The 12,033-nt window shown below is 37.5% G+C and overlaps 1 protein-coding gene across 3 annotated transcripts in view; it reads left to right on the forward strand.

Moving 5' to 3' along the window:
• The first annotated feature begins 4,139 nt into the window (after window positions 1-4,139).
• CUL1 (cullin 1) overlaps window positions 4,140-12,033 on the forward strand; it is an 83,519-nt gene continuing 75,625 nt past the window's right edge. For 2 of the 3 annotated variants that reach the window (XM_087713149.1, XM_087713151.1), the window contains exon 1: window positions 4,140-4,260. The gene's annotated coding sequence lies outside the window, so the exon portion shown is untranslated. Of the gene's footprint in view, window positions 4,261-4,431; window positions 4,449-12,033 lie in introns of those variants that run through there. The other variant, XM_087713150.1, reaches the window with a different exon arrangement.

Raw genomic sequence — 12,033 nt, forward strand, 5'->3', positions numbered from 1 at the left:
TACCCCCTACCATCTTTGTAGGAGATGCTGCAGGCAGATGGACAGAGCCCATTCATGGAGCACTCTGGTTGACATCCCAAGCAGTCCTCCCTAGAATGGCAGCAGCAGGGTCACAATCTGGACATAGATAGAGGCTCATTGCGGTGCTTAGTCCGGATGCTCACCAGGCTGTGATTCCCATCCTGGAAAGCGGGAAGGCACCTACTGGGGTAAGTAGTCCTAGTTATGAGCTCCACAAACCCACTGCATCTTGGGTCTGGAATGGGATATGTTTCTTCTGGTGACAGGAAGTGTCTTCTCTCCTTCCTACTTGGTCTGATTGTTCCTCAGCGATGATTCCCCTCATTACAAATTGTCCTTTTCCCATACATCCCGTCAGCCGGCACATGAAGGGTTTCTTCTGGTGGGGTGCCAATTTGTCCCTATGTCCAATTGGCTGTGGTGACTTGTTCTGTGCTGATCCAGCTCTGCCCACTTGTCTGCACCTACCATTCATGCCCACTTTCTGCACCTACCATTTGTGCTGAGTTATCCATGCAGAGTCATCTGCACTGATCCAGCCACACACTCTCTGTGCAGACCCAGCACACAGCTCACCTGGCCACATTCACCCAGCAATAGTAAGTTGTCCCAGATCCTATGGAAAGGAAAAGCACTGGTTAATGAAGCTACAATTTTTCCTATTGAACATTATGATAGAGATGAATCTTATGTTACATTATAAATCGAGATAAAAGAATGTCGGTTTACTTGATGCAGAACTTGATCTTTGTTGACTGTGTATCCTAGAAAAGTTAATTTTGAATTGCAAGGATTGGAAAGGATAATTGAAATAGGGAAAAATGAACTTGATGTTGATGAAACCTATGAATAAAGCATGCATTTCTTTTACGTGACAAGTCCGTACACAGACACACACCAATCACTATAAATCTTAGGTCTAAACTGCTCTTTATCATTAAACCTTTTTGTTAACTTTACTATTTACATTTACATTTTCAATAAATCTCCTTTTAAATTACCTCCTCTTGTTTACAGATATTCCTGAATCATTTTGGGGTTGCTCCTATACTGATATTGTATTTTTAAAACCTGCTGAATCCTACCTCAGAGATCCAAAGATTTAACTCTCTGGTGTCACGAAATGGGTTCACCAAGCTTCACCAGCTAAGCTGCAGTCCAGTTTATTTAAATCATTTACTTGGATTATTTTATATACCTGAACACAAAAGAACTTTTCACTGCAAGTGTGGGTGCTATTTTTCAGTTGCTTCTATCTTCTATCAAACTATAGGTTACACTCTTACAAGGAACTTGTAAGCTTTGGATAACATTTGCCAGGCCTGATTAAATATTTTATGACTCTGACTAATAAAAAGCAACCTATATTCCACTCGTGGTTCAAAAGGGTGCCTGAGACTTTTGGCTATTACTATTTTGTCTGTTCTAACATCAGTAATTATTCTTTTTAATTAATCTTTTGTTTTCCTCATGAATAAATTTTGTTCCACTCTTCAAATGTTAAGCTTTAGCCACTTATTAATTAGAGATTCTAGCTACTCCAAATGTAACACTGAAGCACTGTACAACTATGAATCTTCAACTCTGTTTTTTGATATTACAGAAGTTGTCAAAATAACTGTTTGCAGACCATAAATCTGGTATAGAAACCTTGCACAAATCTAATAAGCCTCTACAAAATCCTGATTTTTGCTGAACAGGCTGCTAAATAAGCTGCTCAATTATCTTTCAGTCTTTGTACCAGTATTTCAGGTTCCCTCTGCTATTGCCTATGAGAATTTTCTTATTAATGTTGGGAGAACAACTTGCAGTGTTACTACAATGCTTCTTGGAATGGCTTCTTCTGGGTGGTTTCTAATTGACAACCTCGTGTGCCTAATGTGTTTTTCTTTGTCAGCAACTCCATGTGAATCATGTTACTATAATTATTATAGATTGGCTTATTCCTATAAATGTGAAAATGTTCAGGAACTTCTTCTAGGCCAAGAATGCACAAAAGGGGTTGTCACTGCCACTTCAGTTCAGTGCATCCATAGTTGAGAGGAATGAACTAATTATCAGATAGTTTTTATCCTTTCAGAAGCAGAACACAGTGAAAGCTCTACAGTTCCTGTCAGTAACTAAAGCCTTTCTTTCCAGCAGCAAAAATGTGTGCTACTTAAAAGTTCTAGCACAAGACTCTTGATCCAACCTAAAATATCTTTCCAGATTTTTGCTGATTAAGCAAATGGAAAGGGTCCTTGCTTCTTCATAGACAAAGATTGTTAGACTCCTGGAATGTGCCTAATGAACTTCTTTAAAAAAATCTGATTGAAACTACACAGCATCTGTGGGTTGTGGAACTGATTACTTTTAAGAAACCATGACTTCTGTTGGACTTTTGCTTCTGTTGCAAAATTTTCAAGAAATGTTACTTGGCATTATTATCACATTGTACTCATTGTTGGACTTCAATGTTATCTTATGCAATTGTTTATTTGTATTTGCCTGCAACAACTTTTTAGTTACTGCTCCACAACCCACAGATCCTGTGTAGTTTCAAACGCTAACTACACACTTTCTAAATATAATAGTGGTTCAGCAAACTATAAATAATTTTAGAACCAAATGAGGGAATTGTTATCTGGAAGTCTAGGCTTCATTAGTAGCATTTTAAAAGATGATATTAGCAGTTTTAACATGACAGTTTTAGGTCTTTATTTTTAACTCCAGGAAATCATGTTTTTTTCTTCTTCGTCAAGACCATTTCTTTTGGTAAGTGAAAACTTACTGTTTCAGCACTAAACAATAGAGAATGTCCTTGAATATGTTTTCAAGTTTTAAAATACAAACCCAGCTGGGAAAGAGTAATGTAATCTTTAAATTTGACACTCTTGGGAAACACTACCTAGAATTAATATTTTCTATTGTTCAAGTATAACATGTAATCAATGTCTTTTATTGTTTGATCACTTTTTTTCTGATGTATCACATATATCAAATGTACACGTCATTTATTTGTGTACCCTATAAAAAGATATGTGTTAATAAATGCTTTTTGCTTTGCCTGAATGATGATTATATTTATAATCATAAATATATTTTTAGTTGGACAAAGAAACCCTTTGTTAAGGGTAAAAGTTTTCTCTCAAATTCAGGGTCCAAATTCTTATTAGCTATATTCCAAACTCGAAGTTTGTAGACAACATGCACAATAAGAATCTTACAAACAGGTTTTGGGACAACAATTGAATCAATGTCACCTGTGGATATTTGCATGCTTAATCTTAATGATCCAACAATTGGTAATCCATAATCAATTTAAATTATTTTAAAAACTTTACATTTATTATAAGGCAAGAACAGAGCATGTTATAGTTGTCTGATGGTTATATTTTTCTAGCCCTTGAACCATCGAAATGTACTCCCTCCCTGGGAAAAATTTCTATGGGCATCTGCAATGTTTGCTTCAAAAGGTGTATGCGGATGGTCCTCATTTTCTTAAAAACAAGAGATAATGAGTTACTAAGGAATTGAAGGTCTAGTGGCTGTTAGCATGTCATACAATGCCTGTACAGTACAGTAGTATTTATTGATCTATTCCAAAGTATTGCGTTTGGAAACTAATAATTAAAAATACTGGCAGAGTGGGCAACACTTACAAAGAAAATTGAAGTTACAGAAATAGTGTTTTGTTCTCCTATCTTCGCGATTTCAATCAGATTTTTGGACAGGCTATGCTTTAATCGGCGTAAGCGGGGCTGTTTGGTTTACCGTCTCATTTTCAGGAGAGCTCTAATTAGATGGTATGGGCCTTATTGGTTTTTTGAAACCGGGTGCCTTATTCCGTTTTAAATCAGTTTAATTATTGCTGGGAACACAGAGATAAATGGGCAAAACGAGTTTGAGCATACAAGATGTAAATAGGTGCGCCCAGCTCTGGCGGTTCCTCTGGAAAAAAAGGAATCTTTCCAATTAAGGGGCGAATTAACTATTTCCTTTTTTTCTTGTTCACTTATGGCAACGGACGTAATCGGGAACAATTAACGATTGGCTGGACGTGGGGAGGGGCGCATGGCAAGTGTCTATGGAGGGGCCGCCCTCGCGCCCCGTTTAGGAGATAAAGCCGAGCCAGCGAAGGCGGATGACGCTGGTTGTACGGCGGCGGATCCGGAAGAGGCGGGCTCGCCAGGTTGGATGGACGAGGGTGCCGGGGCCTGTCTGGATGATTGTCTGACTGCGGAACGAGCGATGTGGGGGGTGAGCAGGGGCGAGAGGGGCGGGAAACCTCTGGCCCGTCTGGGAAGGGAGGGGACGAAGGCGGTCAGAGAGCCACAGGTTACGAGGAGCCATGGAAGTAGGGCGGCGGTAGTAGGCCCGGTCCCAGGTTGTGGCGCAGCGAGCCTGAACCGGGTCAAATGAGGTTGATTGTGCCGTCGGGCAGAGCGGTGGGGTGTCGTTTCGGGATCCTCTGAACCGGCGGAGGGAGGGGAGAGAGGGAGGGGAGCTTAAGAACCGCCTGGCTTTCTCGCGGCCGCCTCTCCTGCTCTTTCATTGTAAGGCCCCTCACGAAGGCCGGCGGCGCAATATGACGGCGTCGTCGTCGTCGTCGTCTTTTGCCGGCAGCCTGCAATTAGCCCCGCATCACCTTCGGCCCGTTTTTCTAGTGCATTAACAAAGCTCCAAGAGTCACTCAGCAGCACGGCCTCTTCCTTTTTCTTCCTCTGGGCCCTGACCTCCACCCTTTTTTTCCCCTTGCGCGCCGAATGCCGCCGTCGCGTTCCTCCTTTGTGCAGCGTTTTTTTTCACTTCCACCTCGCTGTGCTCTTGCTTGGTTACTCCTCACCCGTAAAGCTTTCCCCAGCTTCCCAGTTGCCGTTGGCCTGATGTGTTCCGCCTTCGAATGTGCGTCTGCCCTGCCCCTCCCGCAAACCTCACGCGGTGGCCCTTTCGTGGGGGTGGGGTGCCTTGCCTCTCCCGTGTTCGGCAGGCCAGATATGGTTGTTCAAGTGGGTATCTGCGTTGTTCAAGTGGGCAAAAAACTGAAGTTTGCTGCCAGTTGAGTTTATAGATATTTACACTGCTTTAGGTTTTTTCATCCCTTTAGGATTAAAAATAGTGGACGACCAAGAATGTTTGTTTTTGTCTGCAAAGTAGGCAGACGCTTTATCTGCACCAAATTCCTATTCCATTAGTGAAGCACTTTTAACAAGCTCTTCATCCCTTCATTGTTTGTACCTGTTCAACTTTTTAACTATTGACATACATATTGTCTTCTTTAAGTTTTCTATTTCACTCTTGGCCACCGTAGGTTTTTTTTTTCCTTGAGTTGTTTCACTATCTAATGACAAATAGCATTTTTAGAGAAAAGCATGACAGTTCTAGCTTTTAATTAAATTATAAGCAACAAAAGCCTTTTTAAAGCAAATTGTTGTGAAAGCCTGTCTTTTGAAGTGCAGTTGAATTTCATCATATGGAAATTATTGTTGGTACTCTATTTGTCTAGGTAGCATAGAAAAGTAGCACAGTAAATTAATGATTTAAAAATGTCATTTTAGTTATTATGTTATGTGAAACCTATAATCATTTCCTACAGCTCTTGGAATATGAGTGTGGATTGAGAAAACAATTTTCTTACAAAAATATGTGCATCATAGAATGTATTTAAAAACTTGAGATTTGCAAGTATAGAAATAAAATAAGCCATTGTAGTTTGTTGAATGGTTCTTAGATAAGGGAACTGAGGAAACAGGATTCAGAGCCTTATTTATCCATGATTAGTTGCTGTCTCTAAAGCTAATTCTATTGCCCCGGGTTTAAGTTTCAAAGATATGACAATTATAATCTATATTAGTCTAAAATATGTTAATATATCAAGATATATTAAGTGGAGAAGTATCAAAAGGCATTACTTAAAAGCTTGTTTCCACTTCTAAACACTAGAATGACTTGGTGCCCAATAAGTAGACGTACTTAAACATATAATTTATTATGGCAAGACTATTGGGCTTCTATATTGATTTTGCTGTAAGTTATGTACTTTGGAAAAATCAGGATTCTCCAATAAGAGAGAGAATTTATAAAAGTGCATCTATGGTAAAGCAGAAGTTGTCGAATTTTGTGCTACTGTGATTAATATGTGCAGACTTTTAACCCATGGATAAAATGAATTTTACTGAATGTTTGGCAACGAAGATGTTTATATAGTTAAATTTTTATGTATATATTACAATATTTACACTTGGGTGATCTTATGTTGAAAGCAGGAGCTGAATCCCAGAGTGAATTTTCCCATTGTTTAAACTTTGGTGTCCAAGCCTGATCAAGGTGGTTTTTAAAAAAATTCCTATTCCCACAAAGTTGCTTTCAACCCTAGGATGTGAGTTGCCTTGAATCCACAGCTTGTGAATCTGTTATTAAAAATTTGTTATTTTGGAGCACATCTGTGACAGTACTTTCAACACCAAACAAATTAACGTAATTGTAAACTTGAGTATTATACCAAGTCTTAATTAATAAAAGCTAAGCCATCTATTTATGAAAAGGAATATTGTTGTTATATATAAAAACATAACCCTTGAGGTTCATTGTAAGTGAAACTTTTTTAAATCAAAGTTTTCTAAGGGATGTGTTGGTAGTATTGTTTATTTTTAACATGAGATTAATGATAAGACTAATTAAAAATATTATATACTATTAAAACTCTTGGGTCTGTTTCATTGTTTCTCTATGTCAAAGAATGCTGGCTTCCTTAGGGTACTCACAGGAGATGAGATGGAGACATGCCCCTGTCTTGACATTGTTTCCCTGAAAATAGTAAACTCGGAAATAGTTTGAGCTGCTATGACTATTATTTCTTGGTAGTTATGTCCTCCATAAATGTATCTAAGCTTCCTTTAAATTATCAGAATTACTGATATTGTCATATTTGTGGATTAATTATGCCTCTGTGAGTGGCTTTTCTAAATTTTGTTGTCTTCTCTAAAATGTTCTGGATTTTTTTTTAGTTAAGCTTCTTTAAAAGTTCACTATTCTTAATGTTATAACAGAATAAAGCATTTCTTTTCAACTACTTTTTTTAATAACCCAAGTAGCCTCAAACCTTCAAGACTTTTTAAAAAATAAGATATTTCAACCTAATCATTTTAGTTGCCTGCTTCTGCTTTTTTCTAGCTCTATAATGTATTTTTCTTTAATTGGCAATCAGAACTGTGACAGCATTTCAGATGAAGATGTACCATAGATCAGAATAAAGACAATACCATATTGGAAGTTTTATTTTTAGTTGTATTATTAATGAACCCAAGATTGGAATTTGCTATTTTCACAATTGCTGGACAGTGAGTTAATTTCTTCACTTATCTGTCCATTCTAATTCTAGAACTCTTTTATGCTTTTTTTTAGAGAGTTGATATCAATGCATATATGAAGATAGCAGAGAGAGAGACATTTTTGCCCTGTTTTCTAATAGATTGAATATTCCCACATTTCACAAATACTCTTTTGAAACACTCACATTAGTTTTGTCCTTTATCACCTTGAGTAGTTAGCAAAATTTACAAATTTAGCTGACCAATTGCCTTATTGATTTCAAGACAGAACTTTAAGAAACCATACTATTTACTCTTATCTATTTAGGAGATTGCCATTGCATTATGATCTTAACATTTTCATTTTTAATTAATTAACAATCTAAAAAGCCAAGTCACCTTCTTCTATAGGTTTACTGAGAATCTTTTGGTGAGACATTTTATCAAGGGCCATTTGAAAATCCAGGTTATACAATAGCACTTTGGCTTATATACCACTTCATAGTGCTTTACAGGACTCTCTAAGCAGTTCACAGAGTCTTCATATTGCCTCCAACATTCTGGGCCCTCATTTTACTGACCTCAGAATGATGGAAGGCTGTCAATCTTGATAGATTGAACTTTTGGCAGTGGGCAGAGTTAGCCTGCAATAATACACTGTAACTACTGTGCCACCACGATTCAATGGTTACTGTGGCTACTATGCCACCATGATTCAATGATTACTCATATGCTACTCAAAAATTGCTCAGTGCCACTTTTACTCATATGCCTGCTAATACCTCATTTTTTAGAATTCAGAAATTTTACTGCTGTTAATATTCCCATATCATCTTGTCCTTTTTAAAAAACTGTTGTCACATTGGCCATCTTACAATACTCTGATATTAAGCCTTATTTAAAAACAAAGCTAGGTATGTATTTGTATGCAGTGTTATTGTTAGGAAGTTTGTAATTTCATATTTATTTTACAAATCCTCGGTGGATGCCAAAAGTGCTGATGATTTATTATTAATTGTAATAAACTAGTAATAAAATACCGGATCCTGCAGTGCTTCACATTTGAAGGAAAAAGAATATTTGGATAGACAGAGTTATATGTAGCGTCTATCAGTAGCTCCTGAAATCAAACTTATCTTTTCCTAGGATTGTATTGTAGTTGCATAGGAAGTTAGCAAATTCAGAGAAAAGATGAGGCTGTCTTTAAAAGTTGGCAGTATATCCTTGTGCTCTGATATGGCTGCTCAGTAATTCCAAAGGAGAATGTACACTTAAGGGAGAAATACAAAGTATTTAGTTTCTGTATTGTCTATGCTTGAGCATCCTTTTCACTATTTTTTTATTGCCCAAACCTTCAGTGGCAAATTTTCTGCAATAAGTCTTCATTGAAGAGATATAAACCTGTAATTGTTACTAGCACAATAATGATTGGCTGATATTGGTTAAGTATTATAAGTTGGTACTAGGGAAATTGTTCCTCTGAATCTAATATTAATTATAATTTACATTGGTTGTGTTATATTGTCTGCTTTTTCTCCTGAATTTTTCCTTAGAATTGACTTCTAATTTTCCATGTTGCTGAACACGAATTATAGTGACCTCTTAGCTTGATTTATTCATAAATTGTGGAATATATTCCACTTGAACCATTAGTTAAATATGGCTCTGTTCTGTTTGCAAATACTTATGAGCAGTGTAATAGCATTATGATAATAGATTTCAGTGATTTACAGCATGAACTGGATTTATGATTTCTGGTTTTTTTATTTTACAAGAAGCAAAATTTCTTAAGATTGGTTTCATTTCAAATGAATTCATACACAAGAATAAGCCATGGCCAGTTTGGATACCTTAAATTCAATGTTTTTAAAGCTTTTCAGCTCGGGTCTAATCTGTTCTACTAAACCTTGCTTTATCTTTTGATGTTACACTGTTAATATGTGATATGTTATGTGTTTGGTATTCTCTGATAAAATTACATAGCCAGCAAGAAAGCACCAGAGTTAAATACAGTCAGCAATGATTAGAACAACTTGCAAGTAACAGCAAACAAGATTTTTAAAAAAGGAATATGGATATGATAATAAACTTGTCCCCAAAACACCACTTTTACATGAAAACATATGTGTTGTGTTTTAGGTGCAAACCTATAATAAATCTTAGAATGCAATGTGCATTTATGAAATCTATATAAAATTTGAAAGAAGAAAATATTACTGTCTAATTTTCTTAGATCTTAGATTCTTTGAAGTAAACAACATACACTGTATGGTAAAAGTTGGCTATGCATGGATGAAGTTTTGGCAGTAATTAATGCAGGTGACTTTGAACTATAGATAGTCCTCAATTTGTAACAATTTATTCACAACCATTCAAAATGATGACAGTGCAGAACAAAAGGACTTGCAGCCTGTGCTCAAAAGGTATGACCTTTGCATTGCCCATGGGATCAGGTGATGAAAATTTGGTCACTTGCCTTTTTTTCCCCCCCTTAACCATCAAACACAGGTGCTCTCCTCATCCACCTCTCTCTATGCCTAAAATTCCAAGGAGCTCCAAAGACTGGCATGAAGCAGCCCACCTCACGCCCCCCCCCCCCCCCGTTCCCATACAAAAGATCAAATATGAGAAATGGCAGCCCAACCTTTCTCTAGGGTCGTGGAGCAGTATGCACCATTCCCAGCAATCCTAGACAGAAACTTGCAGGCCACAGCAATGGTGCATGCTTCATTCAAAACCCAACTGGTATTCATTTACATGCTGTGGAATTTCAATTCCTGCTATTTTCTTTATCATTTCAGTCTCATCTATTTTGGTTATCTTTGTAGTACAGGCACTTTAAACAGCATTTTGGGATTCATTATTCATTTAGTACTAATGTTTTCTAGGGACTCTATAAAAAATAAAAAGCATCACAGTTCCAGCCTGCAGGCCAAAAGTCTAAAACTTTGAAAGCAATGGGAGAAACATTAAACAAATATTAGGCACTAATTCTTTGCAAGTGGTTCTTTACATCGGAATATTTATTGAAAGAGGTGGTCCTGAAAAACAAGGTCCCAGCAGCAACTAATGTGATAGAGAGCAAAACTGCAAAAAGTCAGATTTTCCTGTAAACATAAAATACAATAGAATTTTTTAAAAAAATTCTTGTTCAAGAATTGCTTCTGGTGGGGAATGGCAGCCTGATACTCTTAAACGCTGTAGTTAAAAGCATGATCATGGCATATTGGCTGTTATGAATATATATCATTGTTGAATCCTTAATGTTGATCCAGCAGTGTTTCGATAAAATGGCTTAAAGCCAGCTAACTGACCGCTATGGATTTATATATTAGTGCTAGGATGCTAAAACTTGCAGGGGTTTAAATGGAAATTGGCTATTTGATACACATCTGTGTCAAATTATACTTTGAAGCATATCTATATGTAAATGTGAAATCCATCAGCAACTTCTTTGTGTGCTCCTTGAAAAGATACAACTGATCTCTCAATAGGGGGACATGTGAGCAACCCCAGATAATCTGAAGAATCTGAATCTGAAGTTGCACTACCCTAATTTTATATAAAAAAACTGTTAATCTGATTACCACACTTATTCTTTTTGCATTATTTAGCATTCTGACATTCCTGCTTGAGAAAGAAGGTTATTAATGTATAGATTGACATGATCAATCCAAAAATGGGGTTTTATGGCCCAGTTTTGATAATTAGGTGACCACATGACCAAATTTTGCATGCTTAGCAACCTAACCACAGGTATATGTTTGCAGCATCCCACAGTAACATCTGCTTTGCCAAAATGCATCATTTCCAGTTTTTAGCAAAACAGCATTGATAATAAACAATTCACTTATTGATTGGATTCATTTAACAACATTGGTGGTTTGCTTAATGACCATCACAAAAATATTATTTTACAACTGTTATGACAACGACTATTATGGATTGCCTCCATTATAGTTGTATGTCAAGGACTACCTGAATATTAGTAACATGACTCCTTGTAGTGCTATAACAATATAGTCAAGTCTTGATTTAACAGATCCTCATTTATTAAACTTTAGATTTTGTTTACTTCTGTTTAGTCATGTTCATTTCTCCATTGTTAGTGGAGATAGCATCCAGAATGTGTTAACTTTGATCTAATAGGGATTGGGTCTGCATTTTCCCCAACATCCTGTACTGGCTCCACCCAGCTTAAACTCAGTCTCCATTGGGACCAGACCAAAAAAAGCTGCTCTCCTCAAAAAGTGTTTTTTTTTCTTCAGGAAAAGTTGATTTTTGGGAGTTAAAAGGAAATTTTTCTATAGGGCTTGCTCCCTTTTATTGACAGCCGCAAGTGAAACAGCCCAAGACATTCCTTGGGCCCCTAGGATTCATCGAGCCGCCAGTTGGCATCCCCAGCACTCCAATGCCCGAACGAGGCTCCAGGTTGCTGTGCCGTGTGACCGCGGAGGTGTGAAAAGCAGCGAGGCAAGGTTTTGGGCTGTCGGGGAGCTGGGGCTTGCTCCCTCGTTAGCCATTTTGGGAGTCCTCCTGGGTTCGACCGCCATTATGAACTGCATCTTGGCGTGAAAACTTCCGGCTGCCATTTTAGAGCTCCATATTGTGGCAGTTGGCTTCATCAGGTTGGAGAGCCTAGTGGAGTGCAATAAAAGGCCCAGGAGAGCCAAACTTTCCTTAGGGCCCAGGTGAACCCAAGTTTCGAAGTGGAGAGTGCTCA

The sequence above is a fragment of the Thamnophis sirtalis genome, unplaced genomic scaffold, assembly GCF_051295495.1.
Source record: "Thamnophis sirtalis isolate CommonGarterSnake01/CBP01778 unplaced genomic scaffold, rThaSir2_p1.2 scaffold_4, whole genome shotgun sequence".
Lineage (NCBI taxonomy): Eukaryota > Metazoa > Chordata > Lepidosauria > Squamata > Natricidae > Thamnophis > Thamnophis sirtalis.